This window comes from Bubalus kerabau, chromosome 1, assembly GCF_029407905.1.
Source record: "Bubalus kerabau isolate K-KA32 ecotype Philippines breed swamp buffalo chromosome 1, PCC_UOA_SB_1v2, whole genome shotgun sequence".
Lineage (NCBI taxonomy): Eukaryota > Metazoa > Chordata > Mammalia > Artiodactyla > Bovidae > Bubalus > Bubalus kerabau.
This window is the reverse complement of record NC_073624.1, coordinates 170,559,861-170,574,148: the sequence shown is the minus strand read 5'-3', so window position 1 is coordinate 170,574,148 and position 14,288 is coordinate 170,559,861. Positions and strand designations below refer to the sequence as shown.

The following is a 14,288-nucleotide window of genomic DNA, read 5'->3' as shown; positions in this document are numbered from 1 at the left end:
TCAAAAATTAACAACTTTAGGTATGTTTGTTTTGGGTTTCTGTGGTTTGCTGCTGCTGCTGCTAAGTCACTTCAGTCGTGCCTGATTCTGTGCAACCCCATAGACGGAAGCTCACCAAGTTCCCCGTCGCTGGGATTCTCCAGGCAAGAACACTGGAGCAGGTTGCCATTTCCTTCTCCAATGCATGACAGTGAAAAGTGAAAGGGAAGTCGCTCAGTCATGTCCAACTCTTAGTGACCCCATGGACTACAGCCTACCAGGCTCCTCTACCCATGGGATTTTCCAGGCAAGAGTACTGGAGTGGGGTGCCATTTAGGCACATTCAAAATTTCTTCATAGTCTGCACTCATTCCTTTTGACCCAGTGACCAACTGTGACCATTTGATCTGAGTTCTGACGTTAAGGACAATCTTGCTCCAACTGTTCCACAGAGCCACATAGTCTGCAGCCACCACCATCAGCATAGAGTCCTTTGGGATTATCAGGACAAGATCTGGACAGATGTCCCATTTCCCCACAAACAAAACATTTTGCAAAAGGAAGTTCACCCAGAGCTGGGTCTACTTTAACCTTGCACTTGTGGATCCACATCAGTAGCATATTCCAGTGCCCATTTCTTGAGTCTCAAGGGCAGCAGGGCAATCTGCAATCCCATGGCCAGCTGTCTACAATGGAAACATACCATTGCATTTTTCTTTGCTGCTTGTCTTTTTAATCATCTTCCTTCCCAGCAACTGTCTTTCTTTAAGGCAACTACAATTTTTTCCCTTGCTTCCAGACTGTTGCTATCATCTCACCATGTGAACCGTCTGTGAGTTTTGTCTTAGATATTCCATCAATCCATTCACATCTTCATTTAAATACTCATTTTTCTTTTTATTCTTTTTGTGTTTTGCTTGGGATGCATAATTTTTAAGGCACAGCCTATTGGCTTCAAGTTGTTTACTCTTTGGAAGGTTTTGGCTTTGTCCCTCAAAGGACCCCTTCTTCACGTTCTCCCATAATGTTGTAGGGAAGGGTCTTTTGTTCTGTGTGGTAATAACTAGTGCCCATCTGGCAGGGCTTCATCAGAGGTTTATCAACCACACAAGAATCCTCCAGAGCAGCAGAGTTACCAGGCCAGAGAAACACGTGCCCCTGTGGCGGTGGTGGCTCCATGTCCAGTTCTAACTGTTGTTGCTTCTTGACCTGCATACAGATTTCTTAGGAGGCAGGTAAAGTGGCCTGATATTCCCATCTCTTTCAGAATTTTCCACAGTTTGTTGTGATCCACATAGTCAAAGGCTTTTGCATAGTCAATGAAGCTGATGTTTTTCTGGAACTCTCTTGCTTTTTCTATGATCCAACGGATGTTGGCAATTTGATCTCTGGCTCCTCTGCCTTTTCTAAATCCAGCTTGAACATCTGGAATTTCAAAACCTATGATGTACTCTTTAGGGTCAGATCCCAACCTGTGCAGCTTGGGCATTAGCCCAGGAGTTAATAAAAAACTTTATGAGGTAGCTTTCCTGACCTCCTCTCTCCTGGGGCTCCCTTTTTTGGTCTTCAAGCCAGGAAGCTAGGGCTTTGCTTACCCAACTTTCCCAGATCTGCTATGCACTTCCCATGACTATGCCTGAATCTAGGGCTAAACCATGGGAGGACAAAAGAGAAAGAAAAGTGCCATGCTCATCCTGCCTTCAGTTGGGCAATAATGCATCTGTTCAGAGAGAAAGGCTCCCCTACCTCAGAGTTTTAGGTTCTTGCAGGGTCCATGAAACGCTGTTGTGGAATTGCTTGTGAGCTGGAGTATAAAAGAGCACAGGGAAGATGTTTTTAAATGTAGTTTCCTGCTCTCTCTAGGAGACCGCTCACTTGCTCCTTGAGCCAGAATCAGCAGATGTCTCCCGAAGTTCTCTGTGTCGCTGTTGATGTCCCTTTTAGTTTTCAGGCTGCCCTGAGTTTAGACAGGGAACACAAGTGGAGGAAAAATGGTAAGCTCACTGGCAATTAGGTGGTACTTCAAATTATGATTTTCTTCTCCAATCTGCCTGTTATTACTTAGTTTTCAAAGTAGCTACTCCCTGCATCCTGTTTGATTTTAAGCTGCAGTCAGTGGGAGAGACAGAATGGAGTATACTTCCATGATCCTACAACCTAAATGTTGGTGTTTATATTTTTGTAGTTTTATTCTTTTTAAAAATCAATAATGTTTGTTTTCATTACATTAACATTCCATGTTTTCATTACATGGAAACTTTCAAGTTGTGGGAAGTGATAATAGTGATTCTTATAGAAATGTAAAATTTCATTACAGAATATTTTCATTTTAATAAACGAGTTTTTATTAGAAAAATTGTAAGCAAGACTACTCCAGTAATGCCTGCCTGCTGTGCCCCACATATGTATCCACACTCTAACCACTGAGTCAAGTTTTCAATGTTTCTTCCATTTTAGAAGACCCTTCTGTTCGTTTTGAAGATCCAGCTGCAGTGTTGTCTCTTAGAAGAAGTTTTCAGAAATGCAGTAGACAGGGGGCTAGGTCCAATGCATTTGGAGGTGGCCACAAGAGGAGCTGAGTAAAGAAAGGGTCCTCTGAGCAGCTGGGGTTATAGAGACAGACTTGGGAAGGGCTGGTAGGCTGGGACAGGAGAAGCTGTTGGCAGGTGGGTATGTGGGCCCTGAGCCTGAGTTTCCCCCTAAACACAGTGCAGATGATAAGCCCACATAAGCATGGAGAGGTTGTGAGTGACCGTGCCCAGCGCAGCACTGGAACTTGATCAGAACCATCTCTGATTACACCCCATGGAATGGCTGGACCTCCTCTAAAGTCCTCATGGACTGTGAAGTCCCACCAACTGGGCTCCAAGCCCACCTTTCCAACCTCACCCCAAATCCTTTCCTTGCATACACTACACTTATTCCCTCAGGGCTCTGTGCTTCCCTCACTGGGAACACCCTTCCCCCAGGTCTTCACCTGGCTGCTTCCCTCTTATCCCCCATCAAAGCCTTCTCTGACCACAGGTTCACATGGTATTCACTGCCCAGTCATTCTCCACACTGGTTCTGTGCTTAGTCATTCACTCGTGTCCGACTCTTTGAGATCCCATGGACTGTAGCCCACCAGGCTCCTCTGTCTTTTGTATTTTTCAGGGAAGCATACTGGAGTTGGTTGCCATTTCCTCCTCATTTCATATTCCTGTGGCATGAAGTTGTATCTTATTTACTTGCTTGGCCCCTGTTCTCCCCATGTGACCATGAGTTCTTGAGGGTATGGCTTTGCCAGCCCTACTCAAGGCTGTACCACCAACATCTGGAACAGGGCTCACCTAGCACTTGCTGAAGGGCTAAAAAAAGGAATGAATGAATGAACAAACAACAGCCACGTGGAGGTGACTGGAGCAACAGCAGACAGAGGAGGGCAGAGAAAGTGCTCAGGGGTGCCTGGCCAGTGGCCAAGGCTACCAGTGGTGACCGTACTGCCCCGTGGGGCTGGCCTGCCAGGCGACAGCTGCCAGGGAGTAGAGTGGCTCGTTCTGTGAGGGGAAACAAGGGTCTTATTTACCACAGACAATGAATTTCAAGACTGTGTGAAAAACACATTTGTCACTGAGATGTGTGAATTGAGGACACAGGAATGAAAGCGCTAGCTGTTCTTCAGCTGAGTCTTCCCCCAACCCCCGCCAGCCAGCTGAGAGGCACAGCCCTGCCTGTCCTGGGCCCCGCCTGGGATCTGTGGGAGCAAGCGTCTGGGGAGGCTCCCCACCCTCCTGTGATCAACCAGAGCCAGCCGTCCCCAGGTTTTTCTCCCGCTGAGCCTCCTGATGGCTCTCCTGGCCCCAGGCCTCAGCTGAGCCACTGTCTGTGCTTCAGCCAAGGGCTGCACTGGCAGCCGCTCAGGTCCCTCTCTTGTTCCCCTCCTCATCAGGCCTGAGTCCCGAGTGTGGTGGGAGCTGTGGAAGCGGCCCTGAGGTGGCCCCCTGCTCTCGGCCCCTCCTCACCGCAGGTTGTGAGGTGTGTCTCTCTCTAGTGAGTGGGTGGGGTTGGGGCGACCCTTTTGTGGGCCCTGCCCAGTTAGAGCCTGGAGGGCAGGGGCTCTTGTAAGCACTATAGAGCCATTCCAAATCGGGGCCCTTGAGTCCCAGAGAATTGGTACTTAGTTGCTCAGCTGTGTCCAACTCTCTGTGACCCCAAGGACCGTAGCCCACCAGGCTCCTCTGTCCATGGGATTCTCCAGGCAAGAATACTAGAGTGGGTTGCCAGGCCCTTCTCCAGGGCATCTTCCCAACCCAGGGATGAAACCCAGGTCTCCCACATTGCAGGCAGATTTTTTTTACCATCTGAGCTATCAGCCCCAGAGAGTTGGAGACAGACCAAGTCGGAAGCCACGGCCCTGGTTCCAGGTTCAGGGGCCACATGGTGAGACCCAGGCCATGGCTCCCCATTCCAGGCATCCTGGGGCCCCCCTCCAGCCCAGGAGCGGGATCCCCACCGCCAGAACCTCCTTATGGAGGGAGGACCCCATTGGCAACAGAGGAGGAAACCACTCTCAGTTTAAGTTTGTGGCTTCCTCATCTTCCGGCCTGAGTCTCGAATGTGATGACAGAGCCTGGGACTTTCAGCTTCCACAGCTGAGCCCTGAAGGCAGGCCTCAGGTGAACCTGGAAGGTGTGAGCATTTATGGGGTCCCAGGCCTGGTGCCTGCTCACCTGGAGGCGGCAGGGCAGGAGGAGCCTCACGTGCAGACACTGTAGACTGGACGGAAGGGGACATCAACAAGGACCACGGTCCCCACCTCCTGTGGCCTTGGAACCCCACATAACCCTGGCGATGACAACACCCCAGAAAACCCTGAGCCAGCCTTCTGGGCTGACAGATTTGCTTTCATCAAAGCTGACAACATTGGGACTGCCTAGGCCAGTGCGCATGGCAACCACTGCCCTGCCTCCCTGCTGAGGGTCAGCCCCCACTGCCTGCATACCCTCAGGGATGCTGCCCATCTGTCTTTGAGGCAAAAATAGCTAATCGCATCTCCATGTTCTGCATGAGTCACCCACACCTCTTCACAAACGCCTCTCAGGCATTTTCAAAGACAGCAAACAGTTGGCAAAAATAAAAGCTTTATTTTTTACCCCTGTGGCTTCTGGGATTTGTTTCAGTATCTGGGGAGGCAAGCCTGGGAGGCTTGGTGATGAGCTCCGTGGGCTACACGGAGCAGGGAGGGGGTCTTCCTCACTGCCTGGTAGTGGAACAGCCTCCTCACCTGTATGAGCCTCAGTTCCCACATCTATAAAGTGGGCTCATAGTAGCCCCCCTTGGTGGATCTACTGGGGTCAGAAGTAGAGTCACTGCTCTGTTGGCATGGTGCTGCCCACTCTGTGATGAGAGGCACTCAGGCTCCTGGCCAGGAGGTTGCTTCTGTGCCTCCTTCAGGCAGGAAGGAGGCTGCCTAGCCTTCCACTGCCACTTGGGTTATCCGGCCTTTCTCTGAGCTCAGGCCTCTCTGAGCTAGCCAAGTGCACCTTAAGCTGTCTTGATCAGGGCCTAGGAATCACGAGGTGGTTGAGGAAGTGGGGGCATGGAGGTGTAGGGATCCCCAGCAGTTAGAACAGTCTGGGGTGTGCAAAACTCACAGGCACTGCTGCCCACTGACTCCCCTCAGACCCTCCCGTCAAGCTCAGCCAGGGACTTCCTGCTCCAGCCTGAAAGAACTGGGTCCACATTCTCCCTTCTCTAGAATCCCTACCAGGCTCCCCCCACCTCCCGGGAGCTGGAGCCCACCTGGATCTCCTCCCCACTTGTGTGGCCTCTTGCCCTATGGCCCTCCCACCTGCCCATCAACATTCTGTTTCCGCCTCTCTGGACCCTCCCTGCCTCCAGGCCTCTGTACTGCTGTACTCTCTTCCTGGATGGCAGAGGCCCAAGTTCAACCTGCTGTCCTCTCCTCCAGGGAGCCTGGCTCAATCCCCTCGGCCCTGCTAATGGCCACAGCTCCCTTTCTGGGATCCCATGCCATTCACACAGTCCTCTGGACAATTTGTCCCTGGGCAAGGCCTGTGGTCCCTGTGTGGCTCTCTCACCTACTCATTCATGGCCAGGGAGGGCGCAGTTCACTTCTGTCCCTCATACTGATCCAGGTGGGCAGTTGCCAAGTGCATCCACAATGGTCACTCCAGGTAAATCAAGAGGTTGACAAGCAGGGGTCCAGGTGTCCCGCCCCTGTAAATGGTGGATCTGCTGACCTTATTTACACAAGGGTTTTCATGAGAATCAGCATTTCTGCCTTTACTTAAGAGCTCAGAAGAGCCAGCCACATCAAGCCTCCATTCCTTCCTGGCACTTGTCCCTCTACCCAGGGAGGCCACCAGCTTGCTGTCCCCATCATCTGGCTGGCCTGATTAAGCCCTCTGTGGTCACTGGGGTTTGGGTGCCTCAGGGGACCCAGTGTTCTGAGAGACCAGAGACCAGACCCTCGCACTGAATGCACCTCCCTGGGGGTCACACAGACATCGCTCCCTAGGACATTTGCTCCTAGCTAGAGACGTCTGTCAGGGGTCTGGAAAGATAGATAGATAGATATAGTAGTTTATTAGCTTGAACAGTAAGCTATCTTACATCTTTTAGGAAGAAAAAACACTAAATTTAAAAACGCATCACCCACTGAATTTGGACACAATTACAATGTGTTAAGCATTTCCTTGGGGGAAGGGACACAACACCTCTACTCAGTTAAGAGAAACATTCATACTGTCTAGGTCTTTATTTTCACACCCACATGCCATGGATTCGTAGGAATCAGCCCCAGGAGTTCAGGCTCCTTCCCATTCGTCCTCAAGCAGTGTGCTTCTTTGGGTGGAGCAGGCCGGTGCTTCAGCTGAACCCAAGGCCCTTTTTCTTTGACTTCCTTCTTTTTCTGATCATTTTCCTTCACACATTTCAGGAAGCTATCTTGGCTGTTAGAGTCCTTAATATGCTCAATATGCACATTAATTCTCTTGGCAAGAATCTTGCCCTTAACTTGTTTGCTTACAATGATGCCAACAGCATGCTGGGTAACACTGCAGACTCGTCCACTTTTGCCATGGCAACATTTGTGGGGCATTCCTTCTTGAACAGTACCGATTGCCTTGATAGCCACAATATCAGCCTTCTGGTAGATGCACATGTATGTGCCCAAAGGAACAACCCCACGTTTTCTAAAAGGTCCAGAGGTCATTCAGCAGGTGTCCCTCCTCTTCCTCTTTGCGTTGCTCATTTTGGCAAATTACTGGAAGATGGTGGTTCCAGCCGAAAGGCAGGAAAGATCTTAATGGACAGAGAAATCATTTCATTTCCCCCTGAATTTGGAGATCTGAAGGAAGTAATTAAAGCCCATGGGATGGTCGCAGAGCACTGGGCACGTGAAAGCACTGCAGCCCGTCCCCCCACAGATGGAGGAGCACTGCAGCAGGAGGCCCAGGCGACAAGCAGGGCCTCAGCTGCAAACAGCGCCGGGAAGCAGGACGCTGCTTTCAATACCCCTCGTTCCTGCTATAGGAGGAAGTTCTCACAGCTGAACTTTAACAAATTCGTTGTTGTCTTTTCTGGGAAGATGAGGGAAGATGAAGTCATCCGTGTTATAATAAAACAAAGAAACATACTGTTTTTCTCTGGCTTCTCTCAGGAGTCGTGAGTAGACAGAGAAAAGGCTCTTGTCAGAGAAGCTGGGAGGATGTGTGAGTGTATCTGAGGCCCAAACCGGCGGCTCCACTGGGCATTCTGGGTCAGTCCTGGCCTGTGCCGCAGCCTCTGGACTTGTGGGGCCCTCATCCACGGCCAGCACCATGTAGCATGTGCACAAATGCGACTGTGAATCTTGTTCCCTCTAGGATTGCTGAAAAGCAGTTTGATTGTCACCTGCAGGGGGACATACGAAGGGGTCTTATGGTTGTCACAGAAGGGGAAACTGAGGCTCAGAGAGACGGCCTGACCTGTGTTAGGTCACCTAGTTTGACTGGGTGGGGGACAAGATAGCCCCCACCCCTTCCATGGATTCAAACTAATATTGGGCTTTTATTGACTTCTGAAATGGTCTGGGGTAGCCCATAGCCATGACGGATTCTGACTTGAGAGATTCTCCATGCAGAGACCCAGGCAGCTTGTGTAGGGAAAGGCCCAGGCCGGATGGGGGGGCTACTGAGATCACAGGCAGTAGAGGCTGGCCCAGTGCACATGGCCAGCGCTGGGCGTCCATGCAGAGCAGGGCCTCCCCAGCCACTGTCCTAAAAGACAGTCAGGGAGGCAGTGGTGTTAGAACTTGAGCCCTGTGTGAAGACACCACTTGGGTATGGCCACCTTTGCAAAAGCCAGTGAGACTCTGCCTCTAAAGCTGAAACCTCTCACACTGGGGGTTCAGTTCAGTTCAGTTCAGTTGCTCAGTTGTGTCCAACTCTTTGAGACCCCATGGACCACAGCACACCAGGCTTCCCTGTCCATCACCAATTCCCAGAGCTTGCTCAAACTCATGTCCATTGAGTTAGTGATGCCATCCAACCATCTCATCCTCTGTCATCCCCTTCTCCTCCTGCCTTCAATCTTTCCCAGCATCAGGGTCTTTTCAAATGAGTCAGTTCTTTGCATCATGTGGCCAAAGTATTGGAGCTTCAGCTTCAGCATCAGTCCTTACAATGAATATTCAGGACTGATTCCCTTTAGGATGGACTGGTTGGATCTCCTTGCAGTCCAAGGACTCTCAAGAGTCTTCTTCAACACCACACCCTGAGGGTAGGGTCATCCTGATCAGATGTGAGCACTGAACATCTGTCCCTGCCCTCAGCATCTGGGGAAGGCTGGTTGCCAATTGGAGCTGCATTCCTGGAAAATGCAGATGCCGAGGTCTCACGCCAGCTTGTGGACAGCCCAGGTGGTTCTGATGCCCAAGCAGCCAAATCCTCCACCTAGAGGAGTCCCAGAGGTGGGGACCCTCCAACTGTCACCCATCCAAGAGCCCTTGGGCAAGGCCCACCCACCTCAGAGCTTCCTAATAAAGTGGATACAGTGCACCACCTCACTTGTGGACAGGAAGACACTGGTGTGAATCAGCTGCCTCGTGCCAAACAAACTCACAGCCCAGATACGGTTACCTCCTCCCTCAAACCTCTGTGTCCAACCATGCTGCTGCTCGTATCCTCCCTGTTTCATCTGAGGTGACCCTGGTTGAGTGACTTGTGCACTGCAGTGTGGGGAGCTGGGGGAACCAGGCCAGGACATAGTGTGTGACCCAGAACCCAGCTCATGCCACCTCCTCCACTCTGGGCCCTGGGTCACATGTATCAGTGCAAGGAATCGCCAAGGAGGAGTGTGAAGAAGTGAGGGCAGCCACCAGGAGGAGAAGTCTTCACAGGGCTGGGGACACCTATATGCCAGGTACCAGAAGGGTGACAAGGGTGAGGCTCCCCTGTGCACACCTGTCCTCGGCACACCTGCTCTGTGCAGCCCCCTGCATCCCTCCAAGAACCAGGCTCAGGACCTTTAGGACATTAAACCCTTCACTCCAGTGTTTTTTAAATGACACATTCCAGGATCATTTTCATATTTCCAGGCCTGACGACTCTCTGCACAGCTATTCACTTAGTCATGTTCTTCATATCAATTCACATTTTAAAATTAGTATCATTCTTACTGATAGTGTCTATGAACTCATGGGTCTAATGTGCTAGCCATGTGCTTTTTAAAATGTGTTCAAATAAACATGCTGACACGTGTCAGTGACTGAAGAGTGAATAATGTTACGGCAGTCAGTGCTCAGCGTTGCTGGAGTGACTCAAGAGTGAATATATGTATTGCAGTTAGTCCTCGGCATTGCTGGCCCCTGAAGACAATGGCTGGCGCTGAGGTGGATTATAGGTCCTCCAGTCTCGGAGTCTCTTAGGTGAACCAAGCTGCTTCCTTGACATGCCCAAGACCTCAGCTGGCTACAACCTCCAGCAGCAGGTGGCCCCTGAGGCAGAGGCCACACAGGCCATGCCCTCGCCTAGGTACACGTTCCACGTGGGCTCCAGTCCACGGGGGGCTGTCCAGCCATGCTGAGTGCTACTTTCGTCTTGGCCCAGGTGGCTGGCTATCAGTCGTGTCATCTGGACAACAAAGTCCAGGCTTTGTGCAGGCTGCCAGGCCAGGCACCCCATGTCACACCTCCAAGACTCGCCAGGATAAGGCTGGGAGGAATCACTGCTTGTGCAGATGGGCCCTGCTGCTCAGGGGACAGGCACTTCTGGGACTAACACTTCAGAAAGACTCCGCCACAAAGACACTCCGAAAACATCAGTGCTTTGGCAATGGTAGCTGTCCAGGCCAGGCCCACCTGAGCACCCTCCTGGCCCTCTCTGGCCCTGGAGGTGGGGGCTATACAGAACGGGGGCTTCCAGGGATGACAACTTTGACAGCATGTGGGTGACTGAGATGTGGGGGTGAGACTCTCAGCGAGAGAAAGGAGTGGTTGGCAGAGGGGCAGGGAGGGGGATGCTAGCCTAAAGGCCACAGAACAATGGGAGTTTCCTTAGAGAAACAGTTTCTCTAAGGAAGCAGCCTGTTAACTGGCTCCATTTCTAGCCTCCTCTCAGTCCCAGCAGCCCCAGCAAGGGCCCTCAGGTGAGGATCTGTAAAGTCCCTCTGGCCAGGCCACAGTGGTTCCAGGACTAAGTTAGGCTAGGGCATGGAAAGTGAGACAAAGCACCTAGATTACTTCTTGTCCACACCAAGACCTGGCTCTGCTGCAGCGGCCCAAGGTCACGGGCCTCTGTGGCTTCTGCCTACTCAGCATCTATTCCTCCTTATAGCAACAGAGACCTTCTGTCCTTTCTTTCTTGCCTGTGGTATCAAGGGCATGTGGCCCCAGTGGCTACTTGGGGTAGGAACTAGCTTTCCCTACAGTGCTTTGGGATGGGTGTGTGATTTGGGCACAGCCACTCAGGGCATGCCACCCCCAGACTTAGGAATAGATCCATGAGTAGGCACTTCACTGGGGTGGGCCACCAGACAATTCTTGGGACAGGAATTTGAATTGCTGGAGCAGAGACTCTGCCTTCTGCTTGGGAAAAGGAAGGACAGGAGGTAAATGTAAGGTTGCCAAGGGCCTTCTTGTAAAAGAAGCCCAAGTGGAGAAAGTAGAGCGAACCAGCAGAGAGCCAGAGACCATGTCCCAGATCTAGCCATGTCTGATGTCCACCCCTAGACTTTTCTTTTTGGTTTTAAAAATATTTATTTATTTTTAATTGAAGGATAATTGCTTTACAATATTGTGTTGGTTTCTGCCAAGCATCAACATGAATTAGCCATAGGTACACCCCTAGACTCTTTATTTACAGATGCAAAGACATCCTCCTTTTGTGCTTCACCTGCGTCTGCTTGAGCTGAGATTCTTCACATGCAATGGAAAGAATCCTAAGAACCGAGGCTCTGGAGACAGACATGGTTTTGGAGTACACCATCAGCAGCAGGGGGTGAGCTACACCCCATCGGCTATGGGCTGTGGGAACACATAGGCTGGCCAGGGCAGACATGCATTTGGTCCTTAGCTGTGAGTCCCTGGGGAGGTCTCTTTCCCTCTCACATTCTCTTCTACAAAATGGATCTGAGGAGCCCAGCTCACAGGCTGATGTGCCAAGTCGACATCTGCTCTGAAACTCAATGGAAGGAAGGATCAGACATGAGACATCCTGGGAGTTGGGGAAGGGCTGTGTAGGGAGGCAGCAGGTGTCAAGGCCCAGAGAAGGGGACAAGCCAAGAAGAGCAAGGCCACTGTGGCGAGAGCAAGGTGAGGAGCACCCTCACTGTGGGGCATGAGATGAGCAAGAAATAGGTTTGGTCAAGTGTTGTGGGATGGCCCTGGTAGGTCTCTGCTGGGTGAAGAATGGAGAGAGGGAGAGTCATGACTGTAGGATGAGCTGGAATCAGGGGGTGGAGAGAGTGGCTGCATCCTGGGCAGATGGGGAAGGTGATGCCCACAGGCCATGCTGATGTGTGGACGGCAAGGGTATGGCTACTCAGGCTGGCATTTGGCCATCCGGGGGACTTGACTGACATGAGGGAAACCGCAGGAAGATGTGAGAGTGGGGGAAGTCCAGAGTACAGCAGTGGAGGAGACAAGGCTGATTATTGGGCCAGCCATATGGACGGAGGAGGAGAGCACGAGGGCACGGCAACCCTCTGTGTGACGCACCAAGGTTTGGAGGACAAGCTCCAGAGCAACAGATGGGTGGCATGAAGGCAGAAGCTGGCATGGATGTACACGTTTGACCAAAACAACTGCTCTGAGACCCTGTCCAGGGAGAGGGCAACCATTGACAGCACCTGCCAAGAACAAGGACATTCACCACATTGCGAAGCGTGCAGAGCCCATGGCCACAGGCACTGGCTAAGCAAAGGGTCGTCCCTCTCTTCAACAGAACGCCATGCAGTGGTAGGAGGAGCACAGGAGATGGTGAGCACATCTGTAGCTGAGGAGTGAGAAAAGCCAGTTATAATTCAGGCTATGCTTAGAATGAGTGAAGCTTTGCACAAGAAAAATATACCTCCACACACCCAGAGGGAAAAAAAGAAAGTGAAAGTCATTCAGTCGTGTCCAACTCTTTGCGACCCCATGGACTACACAGTCCATGGAATTCTCCAGGCCAGAATACTGGAGTAGGTAGCAGTTCCCTTCTCCAGGGGATCTTCCCAACCTAGGGATCAAACTCGGATCTCCTGTATCGCAGGTGGATTCTTTATCAACTCAGCCATCAGGGAAGCCCAGAGAAAAAGCCCACCACATTCAATGACCAGAGGGATCATCTTGTCCTTAATAGGCTAAGGAGTGGCTTTGGTTTTTCCTTTACTGCTTTCTGCATTTCTGATACTTTCTGCTTCAATGGCTTGTATTACTTTTACAAAGAAGCATCAAAGGGTTTTTTCATTTTGGGAAAAAAGAAAGGAAAGACAAACAGACAGCAGACAGGTGATGGAGGAGGAGCATGACACCAGCTGTGCCAGGAGGAGGCAGCTTACTGGAACCTACAGCTTTGCGGAAGGCGGCCAATTCCTCTCTCTCCAGGCCCTCATTGATCTGAGGACATCATAACACACAGAATGCGGCGCACATTTGAGTTGAATGACAAGCAGGGGTGACTGATTCCAAGTCATTTGTCAAAGCAGAAACCAATGTATGGGATGGCCCAGCCACTGTCTTCAGACACCCAACAACTGCTCCGTCAACTCTTTTCTGAAACCAGTGCTCCCACCACTGCTCTTTGAGAAGAGTTCCAAGACTCAGAATAGTTGGAATGCAAACTGCCATTTGGGGGTTCAGAGTGGCATGTGTACAACATTGTAGTTTGTGGAGTCCTTTCATCACCTCTGTGTCCGAGGTCCCGGTCTACACCCTGAGGGAGCTGAGCCCCCACCACACGTTGGCCACTAACAAGCAGCCCAGGACCCAGCTCCTGCCCAGGGGACCAGCAAGTCCACTCCTGCGAGCAGGGCCCCTGGGGCCCTCAACTTCTCTTCCAGTCTTAGTTACTGTTACTAGTCTGTGTTTTAAGTTTTTAATGAAGTATAGCATGTATCCTAAAATGCACACACATTTGAAGTGTGCAGCTAGGTGAGTCCTCCCAAAGTGAAGATACCTGTGCAATCGGCACCCAGGTGGAGAAAGAGCTTGTTTCCAGCTCCCCAAAGTCTGGCTTGGGCTCCTTTCCACTCATTAACCCTTAATTTCAACTGGAAAGAAGAATGAAGAGGGATCATGAGGTAGAAAACCATCACTGTTAAGACAAAGCCTGATATGTGCTGTGCCCAGAGGGATACTACTAAATGCAGAGAGAGGAGATGAGGAGGGTTCCCACGTGCCCTACCTGTGCAGCCATGATGGGCTGCATACCCAGCTTGGGGCTACTCTGCCCCTCATCACTGGTGGTCAAGAGGCCACGGTCTAGGGATGTGTCAAGCCTGTTCAGCCTCAATCCCACCCCAGACCTACATAAAATAAGCAAGAACATGAACTACATGGATAAATATAGACAGTTTTTCTTTTTATTTAAATATCTCTAAAATGTAATTGGCTGTGCAAAGCAAATATAATGTATGTGGGGTTTGTAAATATGGGGAAACACAATGTATGACAATAGTATTGTAATGTGTCCCCCAAAAGATATGTTGAATTTCTAGCCCCTAGTATCACTGAATGTAACATTGTCTGAAAATAGGGTCACTGTAGATTTAATTAGTTAAGATGAGGCCATTCTAGAGTAAGGTGGGCCACTAACCTAATATGACTTATGTCCTTAAAAGAAGAT

At 50.8% G+C, this 14,288-nt stretch overlaps 2 pseudogenes; both read right to left on the bottom strand.

Annotated features, from left to right (window-relative positions):
- LOC129658969 (zinc finger CCHC domain-containing protein 9-like) lies at nt 1–3,230 on the bottom strand (annotated as a pseudogene).
- A 3,454-nt stretch (nt 3,231–6,684) lies between these two features.
- Nucleotides 6,685–14,288, bottom strand: part of LOC129622410 (60S ribosomal protein L21-like) — a 44,304-nt pseudogene continuing 36,700 nt past the window's right edge.